This window comes from Kogia breviceps, chromosome 5 (assembly GCF_026419965.1).
Source record: "Kogia breviceps isolate mKogBre1 chromosome 5, mKogBre1 haplotype 1, whole genome shotgun sequence".
NCBI lineage: Eukaryota > Metazoa > Chordata > Mammalia > Artiodactyla > Physeteridae > Kogia > Kogia breviceps.
In genome coordinates, this window is record NC_081314.1 from 96,711,475 (window position 1) to 96,726,054 (window position 14,580).

The 14,580-nt window shown below is 35.5% G+C and overlaps 1 protein-coding gene across 1 annotated transcript in view; it reads left to right on the top strand.

The window, feature by feature from the left end:
• LOC131757746 (SCAN domain-containing protein 3-like) overlaps positions 1–14,580 on the top strand; it is a 721,112-nt gene that overhangs the window by 96,500 nt on the left and 610,032 nt on the right. The gene's annotated exons all lie outside the window — the stretch shown is intronic.

The following is a 14,580-nucleotide window of genomic DNA, read 5'->3' on the forward strand; positions in this document are numbered from 1 at the left end:
GATGCACAGTGAGGCCAAACAATACCAAAACGTTGGAGTTTGGAGCAGAGAAATGTTTACTGCAGGTCAAAGCAAGGAGAAGGGAGGTGGGTGGGCTCATGCTCCCCAAACCCCTGAATTCCACGAAGAGTTTCAGCAAAGCATTTTTAAAGGCCAGGTGAGGGAAGTGGGTGTTACAGGGTATGTGATCATCTTGTACACAGTTCTCTGATTTGTTGATGTTGAAGTAACATGGCAGTTAACATTATCAGTCCTTGGGTGCCAGTAAGTCCGGGAAACTATGTGCTCATGATCATCAAGTACAGTAAGTCCCCTATATACAACTGAGTTCTGTTTCAAAAGTGCGTTTGTAAGTCCAATTTGTTCATTAAGTCCAACAAAGTTAGCCTAGGTGCCCAACTAACACAATCGGCTGTATAGTACTGTACTGTAATAGGTTTACAATACTTTTCACACAAATAATACATAAAAAACAAACAAACACAAAAAATAAACATTTTTAATCTTATAGTACAGTACCATAGTACCGTACAACAGCTGGCATACAGGGGCTGGCATCGAGCTGAAGGATTGTCAGCAATAGGAGATGGAGGGCAAGCTGCAGTTTCACTCACACCTGACGTTGATGACACAGGTTCTGGTTCCTTGCTGGATTCAATTCTATTTACTCTCTTGAAAAACCCATCCAGTGATGTCTGGGTAGTAGCTCTTTTTTTCTCATGATAGTTGACACGGTAGCACTGGATTGCATTTGGAACGGCTGCTGCAACCTTCCTGTACCATTCCACATTCGGGTCCTGTGCCTCAAAAACTAACAGTGCCTCCTCAAATAAAAAACTTCCCTTGCCGTTTCTTGCATTGTGAATCTTTTCAGTTCTTCAGTTACTTCTTCTTCCTCTTGTCTCCCTTCATCCTTTCTTTGGGCCTCCAATTCCATCAGGTCTTCATTAGGAAGCTTTTCGTGTTGCACAGCAACAGTACTATACAGTAAAGTACATAAAAGCACAACCGCTTGTAGAGGATGTATGGACATCCTCTTCAAGTTCACAACTTGAAGGTTTGTATGTAGGAGACCTACTGTAGTTAATTTCTTCCATTTGGTGGTGGTTTTTAGCCCCTGAAAAACTCAGGAAATATGCATGAGATAATATTATCTGGGTACTTCACAGAGGAGCTAAAGCAGAGGATATGGGGGAGGGATCTGTCCCAGGAAGGCACTAGAGGGTCCTGCTCGGTTACATTTTCTGGAGCAGTTTATCAGCCTCCTTTTAGGCACCAAGAAGGCCAGTCCTGGCTCATTTCTAAGCGATAAACGTGGTTAAGGTTTCCCCTCTTACCTTGGCCACCTTATGCCCTGGTGCTGCTTCTTGCTTCTGGACTCAGAGCAAGGAGACCTGCAGCTTGAGGACTACTTGCCTCTTGATGTTCCTCTTCCATTTCCTGTTCACAAAAATATTTTCTTAATCTATTAAGGCATTTGGATTTAGTTATAGTTGATTTAAGCATGTATATCCTGGGCCATGTATAAACCATTTTTATAGGAATCTTTAATGCTTATTTTTATGATACATCATAAAATTATTTTGAGAGTGATGAAAATTAATTGACTGTACTTGCTGTTTAGTAAAAGCTTAAATTGTGTACTACTTAAAAAAAAATATTTCTAATCCTCTTTTTTCAATGTAATTACCCCTAGAGTTATCTCATTATGTGTCCTTGGATAACTTTATTTCATGTGTTATCTAAATACTGCAATATGATATAGTGAAAGCAAAAAAGATTTTATTGTCAGGCAGAAGTAGGTTCCCATCTCAATTTCAATAGCCAAGGGATTGAGGAAGTTTCTAAATTGTGTTTTCTTTCTATGAAAGAGGAATTAGATCAACATGCAGTAGAATTCTTATTCAGCCTTATTTCATAAAAAGACACAAAATACTGTACTTGGCCTGCAGGTCTTCATTTATTTATTCATCTTGTGGTCATGGCAGGAATCACTAGTTAAACTTTGTAGTTTCCATCTGGGCCAAGATCCAGCTGCAAAATTCTCCACAAAGAGCACAGTTGACAAGGGATGACACTGCAGAAAACTGATAGGTGATTTTAGCTCTAAACCTATACCTTTCACCTTTTTCCTAATATGCTGCTTTTATTTGTTGCTGATATGCATCTAGCAAATGAATGTATTCAAAGGTCCAGGGAAATGTTAATATCTCACATGATTTAATTTCAGATGTGTCACTTTTCTTAAGCAGATTAGGCTACAGAATAAGCCATTTTACAGAACACATTCTATTTGAGTGGCAATAATTATCAAGTGGTAGAAAAGGATATGGATAAGAAATGGCTCAGCAAAATAATAGTTTAGCATAAAAGCACTTGACAGAGCATATTCTACAGGCTGTGAATAGGTGTTGCCAGAAAAAAGTTTTTAATGAGAAAATAATTTTATGATAAAATAAAAGTCTGCATTTAATGATGTTGAGGATATTTTTTTTTCCCCTGACAAGAACTCCCAAGAAGAGGAAATAGTATTATTTTCCCAAAGTAGTTGGCCATGGAACACTTTTTCCTAGGGTTTTAAAGGCTGATATGCCCACTGTGTTGTTCTAGCCAGTCCTTTCTGACTTCTGGGCAGTCATTCTTACTAGTTTCTGCCTGGTCCATACCAGTTGCTAAGTATTTTGTAAATCACATTACACAGAATATATTTTAGAAAATGCTATTTGAAAGGTTGTGTCACTGATGAGTTAAATGTTATATAGGATTTTAATATATTATTATATTAAAATCATATTATAATAGGGAACGTTTATTATATTTGTCTATTTTAAATTGTTTCAGATTTGTTATTTTTTTGCAAAATAAATTTAACTTTGTATATTGATTGCTATGTGACATATAAAGTGTTGTTCTAGGCATTATATTTGTAAAAACACATTTATTTGAAACACAAGTAGTTCATATCCAGTAAAAAATTTTGGAAAACACAGATAAAGAATAACTTAAAAATTAAAATTAAAATATCATTTGGGATATTTCCCCCTATTCCTTTTGATAAGTACAGCTAAAACCCTGGACATTAAATGTTAAACAAACATAAGAAAACTCTGAAAGGTGGAAAGAGGAAGGCAGATGACCCAGGAATTTTGAGACCCAAGAAACAATAGAGTGATGAATTCCTTGAGTTTTCTTCTTGCCTCATATATCCCAGACTTGGAGCTGAAGAAGCAAGCAACCTGAAACATCAAGGTCAGAGACATAATTAAAGACCCAAAAAAAGCAATCTCACGACTTTTCCTCTAAAGAATACCCCTCTTTCAAAAGTCATCAGTGAATTCTGTATTGCAAAATTCAACTCTTACATAGTGCATTAGTTTCCCATTGCTGTTGTAACAAATTACCAGAAAATTAGTGGCTTATAACAACATAAATTTATTATCTTACAGTCCTAGAGGCTAGAAGTCTGAAATGAATCTGCAGGGCCACATTCCTTCTCTCTAGGGGAGAATCCAATTGCTGGTGTCTTCCAGCTTCTACAGGTCATTGGTATTCCTTGGCTTATCTCTCTTTATCAACTCTCCCTCTTCACATCTCCTTCCCCAACTCTGACCCTTCTGCCTCCCTTTTGTAAGGACCCTTGTGATTGCATTAGGTTTGCCCAGATAATAATACAGTAAAATTTCCCATCTCAGGATCCTTAACTTAATCACACCTGCAAAGTCCTTTTTGCCCTTTGTGAAGGTATCATATTCACGTAACTTAACATTTAATCTTTTATAATCTGGTCATTTAGAAAATGCTTCATATATGTTAATTATGTGGACTAAGAATGCCACCTGCTGTATCAGCAAACAAAGGATGTTGTGGCCCTCAAGTCATCAGCCACTGCAGCTTCCCCCCAACGGTGAGCCCTGAGGGGACTCAGGATGGGAAAGAAGAGGGTACTGGCCCTAGATAGCTGAGGAGCATATCAAGGGAATGATTTCATTGAGCCCAGACTCTTGCATCTTCCCATACATAGAAAAGGGCTAAATTCATTAACTTAACATGTCTTTTTTAAGTTTACAGTAATCTTTCGATGTTCTAACTACCTGATTTCTGTTGTAAAAACTCCTATTTATCCAGGGACCTCCCTTACCTCTACGGAACAGTCCCTCAGAACTACCTGAGAGGCTGTCTTCTGGGCTTAAGTCCTCAGAGTCCATTGAATAAAACATAATTCTCAACTTATAGGTTGTGCATTGTTTTCCAGTTGACAAATAATTGTTCTGAATACTACTACTCCACTGTAGATGAAGATTATTCAATATTAAAAGTTTATTTATAAATACACAAGTAAGAGTCATTCACGTTTGAGAAGGTCACTGTAAGTAAATGTAAGAAAGAGCTATAGAAAGGAATCCAGGATACTAAGGAGTCTTTAAAATAAAATAAATAATAAAGACCAGCTTAGTGGTGTAGAGGAAAAGGCATTTTAGTTTTAATTAAAATCTGTATTACCAATGTTGGGCAAGTAATTTACATTTCTAAAAGTCAGTTTACTTATCTGTAAAAGAGGTTTCTTCCTGGGGAAGCAGCGAGGATGCCTCTTTCAGTTGGTACAGTGGCCCCTCGTTATCCACAGAGGATCGTTTCCAGGACCCTCACAGATACCAATGTCTGAGGATGCTCATGTCCCTTTTGTAAAATGGTGCAGTATTTGCACCTACACATATCCTCCAGTATACTTTAAATCAGCTCTAGATTACTTATAATTTCCAATGCAGTGTAAATGCTCTGTAAATAGTCATAAATACAGTGTAAATGCTATGTAAGTAGTTGCTGGTATGCAGCAAATCCAAGTTCTTTTTGGAACGTTCTGGAATTTTTAAAAAAAAATATTTTCCATCCCTGGTTTGTTGAATCCATGGATGTGGAACCAGTGGATATGGAAGGATGACTGTATTCCATTTTTCTGACATATTCTGAGTTAAAATATCAGGGGGAGAAGAAATGGGTGTAGGGTTTCTCTGTGAGAGGCAGTAAAAACATTTGCTAGATTCCAGTGGTAATAATCAAGGACATCAGTTCCCACATGTTTGTTTTTAACAGTTGTTAAAACAACAAAGTTAGTGTTAACCCATATTAACAATTGTGTATAGCCTCAAGTCTATCTACAGCTCATCTTCAAAATCTGGAATAACTGGATCTGTGTTTACTGTGCATGTAAACAGGTATTGGAAGGAAAAAAAATAATTACTGCTATGGAGGGATACTAAATAGAAAATAAATGCTTAGAGAGATCTGAGACGTTTAAAAAAATTACCCAAAATTAAAGCAAGTTCCATTTGATGATATTTGAGTTAAATATCAAAGTTTTTTCATAGTTTGAAATCCTTAGGACAAATCTCTTTAAAATGTCATGGATGACAGGTTTGTAAAACTGTGAACCCATCATCCTCTCAAAATGTTAAATGTTGATGGTTGTAAAGAAAGTAAATGCAATTCTATTGAATTTAATAGGAAATTTTGGCGGTGGTTTTTTTAACTTAATGTACCAACACATAGAGGTTGAAAATTCTTAACGTGAAAGGAAATAAAGAATTATGCCAGTTTATCTCTTAAAAGATAATTAACTGGTATATGAAGAAAGATGTAAAAGATGGATGAATGAAGAATTAGATACTTAACTGTGGTCAGAAATATTGAGAAAAAGAACTGAAGATTGAACCAAGAGTGAATAGCTGAGGATACTGACAGTTTCTCAGACTGTGTATTGCTATTGTAAAACATGAATGATTATGTGATCACTTATTTGGCAGCTATGAAACCAATGCATTATTTAACCTAAGATCATAGAAAAAGAGTAAGAAAAAACATTTTCAGATTTTTATCATAATCATACCTCTCTAGTTCCATATTTCTCTGGGGTTTTCCTTCTTTTCTAATTGTGTTTGGAACTTTTGATTTTGGACTGTGGAACACATTGAAAATTTTAACATCCTTTTTCTCTTACTCTTTTCTTCAAGAATAGTCTTAGAGATGTTTTCAAACCACATAAATCAAAGACCTTGAATAAAATCTATCTCACACCTTCTCTTTTATCCTATTTCCTTTGCCCTCAAATACTCTGTCCATTTCAGAAAGTAAATGGGGTTTCAACTTTGCATTGTTCTTTTCCAATATGACTTTCAAAGACATTAAAATAATCCTTTCCATTTCACTAAAAGTGATTGTGCCCTGGGTTTTTTTCCCCCCCTTTCTCAGTTATTAAACACCATGAATCATTACATTTTTTGTGTGTTGATCTTAATTTTGGATATAGCCTCACTTATGAAATTAGTGAAAATCCTAAACTTTGTAGGGAATAAGGAATAAAGATTCCAGCCTTGAAGGGCATTGAGGTTTTCAGCATCATAACAATTTCTAACTTCTTAATGTACTGTAGTTAATTAAATCATCAACTAGACATATCCTGTTTATTGCTCTTTTGGATTAAAATAAATTAAAGCAGAAAGGAAACACAACTGAATTGGCCTTAGATAAGTTGTTATACTGTTACTACAATAGTTCTCTTGGAATTTAGTAATCATAATTATGTGAATCTTAATTAGATAATTATTGTTGTGCAGTTTTTCTTGACTTAAGGGGGAAAATTCATTGGCATAATCAGCCGTATCATGCTGTGTCAGAAACTTTAAATCAGAAAAAATGTTAGAGTAAGTTGTAGGGTGCTTTATTATTTATAGGAGTATAATTCCCTAGGCAACTAACAGAGGAAAAGTCTGAAAATACTCCTTGCTTGAATATTTGTTCTTTTTCGTAGTTGCCAAAGTATTGCTCTGATTTGTCAGAGTAAGACTGATGGAGGAAAGACAAGTCATCATGCATGGGTGATTTTTCATCAAAGTAGACAGCTGATAAAAGAGGCTCGTGGATTTTTGGTTCTTTCAAGAATAAATTTTGAATAAAATTTTAATAAATTTTTGTGTTAGCCCATCAGAGATTGAGTTTAGCCATTTTGTTTCTACTTTTCACATACAAAAAAATCAAAGAAGGAGGAGAAATGAAGTGTTTCTACCATAACACATTATATGCATTCCTAGAAATTTACATATTATGCAAAATAGAAGAATGTGAATTTTGAGAAAAGTAGAGTTAATTAAAATAAAAAATGTCTAACCAAAATTCTAACAAAAACAATGATACATATTTTAAGAGATAACTTGAACAAACCAGAAAGGCAGTTCAATATGGATAGAGGATACTGCAGTTACAGAGTAGAATGACTTATGGTATCAATAGAGTAGAGGGAAGTGGATCTCTTAGCCAGTATAACTTTCATTGAGATGGTCACAGAGAAAGAACAACCTGCTCTGACGTTGGATCTGGCAAAGCTGAAATACTGCCTCTTGGGAGATCTGGGTTTAGACGTCATTTGATTTTTTTACCAACAGAATTAATGAACCTGCTTTACAGTCCTCCTGGTTTTTTCATCAATGAGTTAAACACATTTTTTCACAACTTTATTCTAACTCAGCTTTTTAAATTTTGAAAATTGTACCTTGATTGCTTTGGAGGTTACACCAGAGATTTCCAAGTAAATACATTCCAGAACCATTTAAGAGAGACCTATTCTGCTAGGTGAGAGATGACAGAAAAATTTGTTTGTTGGTTTCCTTGTTTATTCAAGAATACATCAGCCTTCCACTGAAAAGATTAAGAGCATTTTGACATGCAGATTTGTGAGCTTTTGTTCTCCATGTTTATTTTAATTTATGACTAAGGGTGTAGAACTAAAGCTACAAGCTGTGTGTCTGTGTCTGTAATTGCAGAAAAGTCTTTATCTCTCATTTTGTGTTACAAATATTCTCTTCTGGAAAAATAAGTAAATCAATTAGATATAAAATCTTGTAAATTAAGGAGTTCTATATTGATTGGTTTATAGAAGCTAATAAGGTTTATAAAAGTCTAATATAAGGGAACATAAAATTTCCTAGAGAATTAAAGACACTAAATATCTAATACTTTAAATATGGAACCCTTAAAAAAACAAACAACAAAAAACACCAAAAGAACACTTTTCACTGAAAATGCCAGTTTAAAAGCATTTTAAAAAAATACACAAGAGGGCTTCCCTGGTGGCGCAGTGGTTGAGAGTCCGCCTGCCGATGCAGGGGATACGGGTTCGTGTCCCGGTCCGGGAGGATCCCACATGCCGCGGAGCGGCTGGGCCCATGAGCCATGGCCGCTGAACCTGCGCGTCCGGAGCCTGTGCTCCGCAACGGGAGAGGCCACAACAGTGAGAGGCCCGCGTACTGAATAAAAAAAAAAAAAAAAAAAACATAAGAATCGCGACTTCCATAATTAAAACAAATTTTTAGACAATTCTGACTAGTTTGAAAATGCTTTTTTCCCTACCTCAGTTACTTAAGTTTTTTAATTGAAATATAGTTGATTTACAATATTAAATTAGTTTCAGATGTACAACATAGTGATTCAACATTTTTATATATTATATTCCACTTAAAGTTATAAAATAATGGCTATATTTCCCTGTGCTGTACAATATACCCTTGTTATTTATTTATTTCATACATAATGGTTTGAATCTCTTCATCCTTACCCTATCTTGCCCCTCCCCCTTCTTTCTCCCAACTGGTAACCACCAGTTTGATCTCTATATCTGTGAGTCTGTTTCTGTTTTGTTATATTCATTTGTTTTATTTTTTAGATTGCACATATAAGGGATTACATAGAGTATTTGTCTGTCTCTGTCTGACTTATTTTTTGAAGTATATGCCCTCTAGGTCCATCCACGTTGTTGCAAATGGAAGAATTTCATTATTTTTTATGGCTGAGTGATATTCCAGTGTGTGTGTGTGCGTGTATGTGTGTGTGTGTACACCACATCTTCCTTAGCCATCTGCTGATAGACATTTAGGTTGCTTTCATATTTTGGCTATTGTAAATAATGCTACTGTGAACACTGGGGTACGTGTATCTTCACGAATTAGTGTTTTGGGGTTTTTTTTGGATATATAAACAGGAGTGGAATTGCCGGAACATATGGTGATTCTAAGTTTAGTTCTTTGAGGAAGCTCCATACTGTTTTCTAAAGGGGCTGCACCAATCTACATTTCCACCAACAGTGTATTAGGTTCTCTTTTCTCCATATCTTTGCCAACATTTGTTATTTCTGGTCCTTTTGATGATAGCCATTCAGAAAGGTGCGAGGTGATATATCATTGTGGTTTTGATTGGCATTTCTCTGAATAACAATGTTGAGCATCTTTTCATGTGCCTGTTGGCCATCTGTATGTCTTCTTTGGGAAAATGTCTATTCAGGTCTTCTGCCCATTTTTAATTAGGCTTTTTTAAAAAAATATTGAGTTGTATGAGCTATTTATTAATTTTGTATATTAACTCCTGGTTAGTTATATCATGTACAATCATTTTCTACCATTCAGTAAGTCTTTTCATTTTGTCAGTGGTTTCCTTTGCTGTGCAAAACCTTTTAAGCTTAATTAGGTCTCATTTGTTTATTTTGTCTTTTGCTTCTTTTGCCTTTAGAGACAGATCCAAAAAAATATTGCTATGATTTATGTCAAAGAGTGTTCTGCCTATGTTCTCCTCTAGCAGTTTTATGTTTTCTGCTCTTACATTTAGGTGTTTACTCCATTTTGAGTTTATTTTTGTAGATGGTATGAGAAAATGTACTAATTTCATTTTTTAACATGTAACTGTCCAGTTTTCCTAGCACCATGTATTGAAGATACTGTCTTCTCTCTATTGTATATTCTTCCCTCCTTTGTCATAGATTAATTGACCATAGCTGTGTGGGTTTATTTCTGGGCTCTCTCTTCTGTTCCATTTGATCTATATGTCTGTTTCTGTGCCAGTACCAGGCTGTTTTAATTACTGTACCATTGTAGTACAGTCTGAAGTCAGGGAGTGTGATATCTCCACCTTTCTTCATTTTTCTCAAAATTGCTTTGGCAATTCTAGGTCTTTTGTGGTTCCATATAAATTTTAAGTTTGCATGTCCTAGTTCTGTGAAAACTGTTATGGGTATTTTGATGGGGATTGCATTAAATCTTTAGATTGCTTTGCATAGTATGGCCATTTTAACAATATTTACTATTCCAATTCATGAACATGGAATATCTTTCAATTTCTTTCTATCATCTTCAGTTTCTTTCATGAATATATTATAGTTCTCAGTGTATAGGTCTTTCACCTCTTTGGTTATACTCTTAAATTTATCGAGACTTGTTTTGTGGCCTAGCATGTGATCTATCCTGGAGAATGTTCCATGTGCACTTTAGAAGAATGCGTATTCTGCTGTTGGGATGAAATGTCCTGTAGATATCTATTAAGTTCAATTGGTCATGTGTCATTTAAGACTACTGTTTCTGTACTGATTTTCTGCCTGGATGGTCTGTCCATTGATGTACGGGGGTGTTAAAGACCCTTACTGTTTTTTTTACTATTGTCAGTTTCTCCCTTTATGTCTGTTAATATTTGCTTTATGTATTTAGGTGTGCCTGTAGTGGGTGTATATATGTCAATGAGTGTAATAGTCTCTTCTTGTATTGATCCCTTTATCAATATATACATTAAGTCCCCTGCACATGAATGAGTTCTGTTCTGAAAGCACGTCTGTAAGTGCAGTTTGTTCGTAAGTCTAACAGAGTTAGCCTAGGTGCCCAACTAACATAATCGGCTATATAGTACTGTACTGTAATAGTTTTATAATACTTTTCACACAAATATAACATAAAAAACAAACACAAAATATAAAGAACACATTTTTAATATTAGAGTACCTTTTTTCTTTAAACCCTCTTTTTAAAATTAATTAATTAATTTGTTTATTTATTTTTAACATCTTTATTGGAGTATAATTGCGTTACAATGGTGTGTTAGTTTCTGCTTTATAACAACGTGAATCAGATATACATATACATATATCCCCATATCTCTTCCCTCTCACGTCACCCTCCCTCCCACCCTCCCTATCCTACCCCTCTAGGTGATCACAAAGCACTGAGCTGATCTCCCTGTGCTATGCGGCTGCTTCCCACTAGCTATCTGTTTTACGTTTGGTAGTGTATATATATCCATGCCACTCTCTCACTTTGTCCCAGCTTACCCTTCCCCCTCCCTGTATCCTCAAGTCCATTCTCTATTAGGTCTGCGTCTTTATTCCCATCTTGCCCCTAGGTTCATCATGGCCATTTTTTTCTTTTTTTTTTAGATTCCATATATATGCGTTAGCATACGGTATTTGTTTTTCTTTTTTTGACTTACTTCACTCTGTATGACAGACTCTGTGTCCATCCACTTCACTACAAATAACTCAATTTCATTTCTTTGTATGGCTGAGTAATATTCGATTGTATTTATGTGCCACATCTTTATCCATTCATCTGTTGATGGACACTTAGGTTGCTTCCATGTCCTGGCTATTGTAAATAGACCTACAATGAACATTGTGGTACATGACTCTTTTTGAATTATGGTTTTCTCAGGGTATGTGCCCAGTAGTGGGATCCCTGGGTCATATGGTAGTTCTATTTTTAGTTTTTTAAGGAACCTGCATACTGTTCTCCATAGTGGCTTTATCAATTTACATTCCCACCAACAGTGCAAGAGGGTTCCTTTTTCTCCACATCCTCACCAGCATTTATTGTTTGTAAATTTCTTGGTGATGGCCATTCTGACTGGTGTGAGATGATATCTAATTGTAGCTTTGATTTGCATTTCTCTAATGATTAATGATGTTGAGCATTCTTTCATGTGTTTGTTGGCCATTTGTATATCTTCTTTGGAGAAATGTCTATTTAGGTCTTTGGGCCATTTTTTGGATTGGGTTGTTTGTTTTTTTGTTACTGAGCTGCATGAGCTGCTTGTAAATTTTGGAGATTCATCCTTTGTCAATTGTTTCATTTGCAAATATTTTCTCCCTTTCTGAGGGTTCTCTTTTCATCTTGTTTATGGTTTGCTTTGCTGTGCAAAAGCATCTAAGTTTCATTAGGTCGCATTTGTTTATTTTTGTTTTTATTTCCATTTCTCTACAAGGTGGGTCAAACAGGATCTTGCTGTGATTTATGTCATAGAGTGTTCTGCCTATGTTTCTTCTAAGAGTGTGATAGTGTCTGGTCTTACATTTAGGTCTTTAAACCATTTTGAGTTTATTTTTGTGTATGGTGTTAGGGAGTGTTCTAATTTCATTCTTTTACATGTAGCTGTCCAGTTTTCCCAGCACCACTTATTGAAGAGGCTGTCTTTTCTCCATTGTATATTCTTGCCTCCTTTATAAAAAATAAAGTGACCATATATGCGTGGGTTTATCTCTGGGCTTTCTGTCCTGTTCCATTGATCTATATTTCTGTTTTTGTGCCAGTACCATACTGTCTAGATTACTGTAGCTTTGTAGTATAATCTGAAGTCCAGGACCCTGATTCCTCCAGCTCCGTATTTCTTTCTCAAGATTGCTTTGGCTATTTGGGGTCTTTTGTGTTTCCATACAAATTGTGAAAATTTTTGTTGTAATTCTGTGAAATATGCCTGTGGTAGTTTGATAGGGATTGCACTGAATCTGTAGATTGCTTTGGGTAGTATAGTCATTTTCACAATATTGATTCTTCCAATCCAAGAACATGGTATATCTCTCCATCTATTTGTTATCATCTTTAATTTCTTTCATCAGTGTCTTATAATTTTCTGCATACAGGTCTTTTGTCTCTGTAGGTAGGTTTATTCCTAGATATTTTATTCTTTTTGTTGCAATGGTAAACGGGAGTGTTTTCTTCATTTCACTTTCAGATTTTTCTTCATTAGTGTATAGGAATGCAAGAGATTTCTATGCATTAATTTTGTATCCTGTTACTTTTCCAAATTTATTGATTAGCTCTAGTAGTGTTCTAGTAGCATCTTTAGGATTCTCTATGTATAGTATAATGTCATCTGCAAACAGTGACAGCTTTACTTTTTCTTTTCTGATTTGGATTCCTTTTATTTCTTTTTCTTCTCTGATTGCTGTGGCTAAAACTTCCAAAACTATGTTGAATAATAGTGGTGAGAGTGGGCAACCGTGTCTTGTTCCTGATCTTAGTGGAAATGGTTTCTGTTTTTAACTATTGAGGACTATGTTGGCTGTGGGGTTGTCATACAGTGCCTTTATTATGTTGAGGTAAGTTTCCTCTATGTCTACTTTCATATTACAGTACCTTGAAAATACAGTAGTACCATATAACTGCTGGCATACAGGGGCTGGTATTGAGTGAACAGGCAAGAAGAGTTACTGACTGGAGGAGGGAAAAGAGGTGGGAGATGGTAGAGCTGAAGTATCTTCAGCATAGGAGATGGAGTGCAAGCTGTAATTTCATTCATGCCTAACGTTGATGGCACAGGTTCTGGTTATTTGCTGGAACCAGATGCACATTTGCATCTTTGAAAGTTTGTAAGTTGAAGGTTCATAAGTAGGAGACTTACTGTAATGCCCTTCTTTGTCTTTTGTTATAGACTTTGTTTTAAAGTCTATTGTATCATTGCAACAGAAAGAATAAAATACCTAGGAATAAACCTACCTAAGGAGTTAAAAGACCTATACTCAGAAAACTGTAAGACACTGATGAAAGAAATCAAGGATCACACAAACAGATGGAGGGATGCACCATGTTCTTGGATGGGAAGAATCAATATTCTGAAAATGACTATACTACCCAAAGCAATGTACAGATTCAATGCAATCCCTATCAAATTACCAATGGCATTTTTCACAGAATTAGAACAAAAAAATTTACAATTTGTATGGAAACACAAAAGACCCCAAATAACCAAAGCAATCTTGAGAACAAAAACGGAGCTGGAGGAATCAGGCTCCCTGACTTCAGACTATACTACAAAGCTACAGTGATCAGACAGTATGGTACTGGCACAAAAACAGAAATAAAGATCAATGGAACAGGATAGAAAGCCCAGAGATAAACCCGCATACCTCTGGCCACCTAATCTATGACAAAGTAGACAAGAATATACAATGGATAAAAGACAGTCTCTTCATAAGTGGTGCTGGGAAAACTGGACAGCTACATGTAAAAGAATAAAAATAGAACACTCCCTAACTTCATACACAAAAATAAACTCAAAATGGATTAAAGACCTAAATGTAAGACCAGACACTATAAAACTCTTAGAGGAAAACATAGGAAGAGCACTCTTTGACATAAATCATAGCAATATCTTTTTGGACCCACTTCCAAGAGTAATGAAAATAAAAACAAAAATAAACAAATGGGACATAATGAAACTTAAAAGCTTTTGCACAGCAAAGAAAACCATAAATGAGACAAAAAGTCAACCCTCAGAATGGGAGACAATATTTGCAAATGAAAAAACTGACAAGGGATTAATCTCCAAAATATACAAACAGCTCATGAAGCCCAATATCAAAAAAACAAACAACCCAATCAAAAATGGGTGGAATACCTAAATAGACATCTCTCCATAGAAGACATACAGATGACCAAGAGGCACATGAAGATGCTCAACATCACTAATTATTAGAGAAGTGCAAATCAAAACTACAGTGAG